Here is a 5,689-nt window from a genome sequence, read left to right on the forward strand (position 1 = left end):
GAAGCATGTGACATTCCATTTCGGAAATTTTTAGGGAATTTAGTATTCCGAGATCCACAATGTAAAGAGTGTGCCGAGAATACCAAATTGCAGGCATTACCTCTCACCACGGACAAGATAATACATAATGGTAGTGGGCTACTACATAATATGTATCATGTAATACAATATCAAGTGATGAATTTGCTAGTACTAATCCTGTTAATCCACCAATTGTGAATAAGAAAATAAATCCTACAGCTCATAATAATGGTGGATTGAACTTGAATTTAGTTCCATACAGTGTAGCTAGTCATCTAAATACCTTAATTCCTGCAGGTGCAGCAATAATTATTGTTGCTGACGTGAAGTATGCCCGTGTGTCGGCATCCATTCCTACTGTAAATATATGATGTGCACATACAATAAATCCTATTAGTCCAATTGATAGTATGGCGTAAATTATACCTAATGTTCCGAATGATTCAATTTTTCCTCTTTCTTGACATACAATGTGTGAAATAATACCAAATTCGAGTAGAATTAGAATGTAAACTTCTGGGTGCCCAAAGAATCAGAATAGATGTTGGTATAAAATTGGGTCTCCTCCTCCTGCAGGATCAAAGAATGATGTATTTAAATTTTGATCTGTTAATAGTATGGTAATAGCTCCTGCTAAAACTGGAAGTGAAAGAAGGAGAAGAAGGGCTGTAATAGCTACAGATCAAACAAATAAAGGTGTTTATCTAAAGTTATACTTTCTGATCGTATATTAATTGCTGTTGTAATGAAGTTTACTGCACCAAGAATGGATGATACACCTGCTAAGTGGAGTGAGAAAATAGCTTGATCTACAGATGCACCTCTGTGTGCAATAGCTCCTGCTAGAGGGGGTAAACTGTTCATCCTGTACCAGCACCGTTATCTACTATAGAAGATGTAAGAAGAAGGGTAATGAAGGTGGTAATAATCAAAAACTTATATTATTTATTCGTGGGAATGCATTTTTGCAATAAGATGGCTGAATTTTAGGTGATAGACTGTAAATCTACTTATGAGTTACTTTCTCTCTTACCATATTTTGGTCTTATATTCAATTATGATTCTAGACTGCAATTTTAGGGGTGTAAAATTTTACTAAGGCCTAAAAGATTATACTTTTAATTATAACTTTGAAGGTTATTAGTTTAATTAACTTAAGTCCTTAGTATCTGGTGCACCAATTATTAATGGTACAAGTCAATTACCAAATCCACCAATTATAATAGGTATTACTATGTTGTTGTTGTGGTCTTCAGTCCTGAGACTGGTTTGATGCAGCTCTCCATGCTACTCTATCCTGTGCAAGCTTTTTCATCTCCCAGTACCTACTGCAACCTACATCCTTCTGAATCTGCTTAGTGTATTCATCTCTTGGTCTCCCTCTACGATTTTTACCCTCCACGCTGCCCTCCAATACTAAATTGGTGATCCCTTGATGCCTCAGAACATGTCCTACCAACCGATCCCTTCTTCTGGTCAAGTTGTGCCACAAACTTCTCTTCTCCCCAATCCTATTCAATACCTCCTCATTAGTTATGTGATCTACCCATCTAATCTTCAGCATTCTTCTGTAGCACCACATTTCGAGAGCTTCTATTCTCTTCTTGTCCAAACTATTTATCGTCCATGTTTCACTTCCATACATGGCTACACTCCATACGAATACTTTCAGAAATGACTTCCTGACACTTAAATCAATACTGGATGTTAACAAATTTCTCTTCTTCAGAAACGCTTTCCTTGCCATTGCCAGCCTACATTTTATATCCTCTCTACTTCGACCATCATCAGTTATTTTGCTCCCCAAATAGCAAAACTCCTTTACTACTTTAAGTGTCTCATTTCCTAATCTAATTCCCTCAGCATCACCCGACTTAATTAGACTACATTCCATTATCCTTGTTTTGCTTTTGTTGATGTTCATCTTATATCCTCCTTTCAAGACACTGTCCATTCCATTCAACTGCTCTTCCAAGTCCTTGGCTGTCTCTGACAGAATTACAATGTCATCGGCGAACCTCAAAGTTTTTATTTCTTCTCCATGAATTTTAATACCTACTCCGAATTTTTCTTTTGTTTCCTTTACTGCTTGCTCAATATACAGATTGAACAACATCGGGGAGAGGCTACAACCCTGTCTTACTCCCTTCCCAACCACTGCTTCCCTTTCATGTCCCTCGACTCTTATAACTGCCATCTGGTTTCTGTACAAATTGTAAATAGCCTTTCGCTCCCTGTATTTTACCCCTGCCACCTTTAGAATTTGAAAGAGAGTATTCCAGTCAACATTTTCAAAAGCTTTCTCTAAGTCTACAAATGCTAGAAAAGTAGGTTTGCCTTTCCTTAATCTTTCTTCTAAGATAAGTCGTAAGGTCAGTATTGCCTCACGTGTTCCAGTGTTTCTACGGAATCCAAACTGATCTTCCCCGAGGTTGGCTTCTACTAGCTTTTCCATTCGTCTGTAAAGAATTCGTGTTAGTATTTTGCAGCTGTGACTTATTAAGCTGATAGTTCGGTAATTTTCACATCTGTCAACACCTGCTTTCTTTGGGATTGGAATTATTATATTCTTCTTGAAGTCTGAGGGTATTTCGCCTGTTTCATACATCTTGCTCACCAGATGGTAGAGTTTTGTCAGGACTGGCTCTCCCACGGCCGTCAGTAGTTCCAATGGAATATTGTCTACTCCGGGGGCCTTGTTTCGACTCAGGTCTTTCAGTGCTCTGTCAAACTCTTCACGCAGTATCATATCTCCCATTTCATCTTCATCTACATCCTCTTCCATTTCCATAATATTGTCCTCAAGTACATCGCCCTTGTATAGACACTCTATATACTCCATCCACCTTTCTGCTTTCCCTTCTTTGCTTAGAACTGGGTTTCCATCTGAGCTCTTGATATTCATACAAGTCGTTCTCTTATCTCCAAAGGTCTCTTTAATTTTCCTGTAGGCGGTATCTATCTTACCCCTAGTGAGATAGGCCTCTACATCCTTACATTTGTCCTCTAGCCATCCCTGCTTAGCCATTTTGCACTTCCTGTCGATCTCATTTTTGAGACGTTTGTATTCCTTTTTGCCTGTTTCACTTACTGCATTTTTATATTTTCTCCTTTCATCAATTAAATTCAATATTTCTTCTGTTACCCAAGGATTTCTACTAGCCCTCGTCTTTTTACCTACTTGATCCTCTGCTGCCTTCACTACTTCATCCCTCAAAGCTACCCATTCTTCTTCTACTGTATTTATTTCCCCCATTCCTGTCAATTGCTCCCTTATGCTCTCCCTGAATCTCTGTACAACCTCCGGTTCTTTTAGTTTATCTAGGTCCCATCTCCTTAAATTCCCACCTTTTTGCAGTTTCTTCAGTTTTAATCTACAGGTCATAACCAATAGATTGTGGTCAGAGTCCACATCTGCCCCTGGAAATGTCTTACAATTTAAAACCTGGTTCCTAAATCTCTGTCTTACCATTATATAATCTATCTGATACCTTTTAGTATCTCCAGGGTTCCTCCACGTATACAACCTTCTTTCATGATTCTTAAACCAAGTGTTAGTTATGATTATGTTGTGCTCTGTGCAAAATTCTACCAGGCGGCTTCCTCTTTCATTTCTGTCCCCCAATCCATATTCACCTACTATGTTTCCTTCTCTCCCTTTTCCTACACTCGAATTCCAGTCACCCATGACTATTAAATTTTCGTCTCCCTTCACAATCTGAATAATTTCTTTTATTTCATCATACATTTCTTCAATTTCTTCGTCATCTGCAGAGCTAGTTGGCATATAAACTTGTACTACTGTAGTAGGTGTGGGCTTCGTATCTATCTTGGCCACAATAATGCGTTCACTATGCTGTTTGTAGTAGCTTACCCGCATTCCTATTTTCCTATTCATTATTAAACCTACTCCTGCATTACCCCTATTTGATTTTGTGTTTATAACCCTGTAATCACCTGACCAGAAGTCTTGTTCCTCCTGCCACCGAACTTCACTAATTCCCACTATATCTAACTTCAACCTATCCATTTCCCTTTTTAAATTCTCTAACCTACCTGCCCGATTAAGGGATCTGACATTCCACGCTCCGATCCGTAGAACGCCAGTTTTCTTTCTCCTGATAACGACATCCTCTTGAGTAGTCCCCGCCCAGAGATCCGAATGGGGGACTATTTTACCTCCGGAATATTTTACCCAAGAAGACGCCATCATCATGTAATCATACAGTAAAGCTGCATGCCCTCGGGAAAAATTACGGCTGTAGTTTCCCCTTGCTTTCAGCCGTTCGCAGTACCAGCACAGCAAGGCCGTTTTGGTTATTGTTACAAGGCCAGATCAGTCAATCATCCAGACTGTTGCCCTTGCAGCTACTGAAAAGGCTGCTGCCCCTCTTCAGGAACCACACGTTTGTCTGGCCTCTCAACAGATACCCCTCCGTTGTGGTTGCACCTACGGTACGGCTATCTGTATCGCTGAGGCACGCAAGCCTCCCCACCAACGGCAAGGTCCATGGTTCATGGGGGGGGGTATTACTATAAAGAAAATTATTACAAATGTGTGGGCTGTAACAATGACATTATAAATCTGATCATCTCCAATTAGAGACCCTGGTTGACCAAGTTCAGCACGAATAAGTATTCTTATTGATGTTCCTACTATTCCTGCTCATGCTCCAAATAGGAAGTATAAAGTACCAATGTTCTTATGGTTTGTTGAAAATAATCATTTTTGCAGTAAGATGGCTGAATTTTAGGTGGTAGACTGTAAATCTACTTATGAGATACTTTCTCTCTTACCATATTTTGGTCTTATATTCAATTATGATTCTAGACTGCAATTCTAGAGGTGTAAAAATTTACTAAGGCCCAAAAGATTATTCTTTTAATTACAACTTTGAAGGTTATTAGTTTAATTAACTTAAGTCCTTAGTATAATGAGATTAGAGTTGATGTTGAGATCAACCCTATTGTTCAAATTATTACTGTTATAGGAAGAATAATTCTTGATTTTTGAGACTTTATCTTTATAGATCATGAATTTTCTGTGTATGATATAATTAAGGCTGAGAATCTAATACGTATGTAATAATAAAGTGTAATTGTAGTTAGTATGAGCATAATAGTTATAATAGTTGTTATGTTGTTTTCTATTAATGATTGTATAACAATTCATTTTGGTAGGAATCCAAGAAATGGTGGTAAACCACCTAGAGATAGGAGAGATAAGAATATTATGAATTTAATTTCAGTTTTTATATTTCTGGCTGAATAAATTTGGTTTATGAAAAATAGATTTATTTGCTTAAATAATAAATCCATAATTAATCTTAGTAGGTAGTAAATAATAAAATATAGTTCTCAGATGTTTTCTCTGACTGTTAGGGATCTAATTATTCACCCTAAATGTCTAATTGAAGAATATGCTAGAAGTTGACGTAGAGATGTTTGATTTAAACCCCCTATTGCTCCAATAATAATTCTTAAAATGATAATTGTTCGAATGAAAGTTCTTAGTTGAATACAATATGATAATACCATTATTGGAGCAATTTTTGGTCATGTTATTATTGATGGAATAAATTCTGTTTACCATCCTATGGATACTTTATTTGAATCAACAAAACTGAAAATAATAGTATTGTCAATGCTATTGCTTGGACAATAAAAT

The sequence above is a fragment of the Schistocerca americana genome, chromosome 4, assembly GCF_021461395.2.
Source record: "Schistocerca americana isolate TAMUIC-IGC-003095 chromosome 4, iqSchAmer2.1, whole genome shotgun sequence".
NCBI lineage: Eukaryota > Metazoa > Arthropoda > Insecta > Orthoptera > Acrididae > Schistocerca > Schistocerca americana.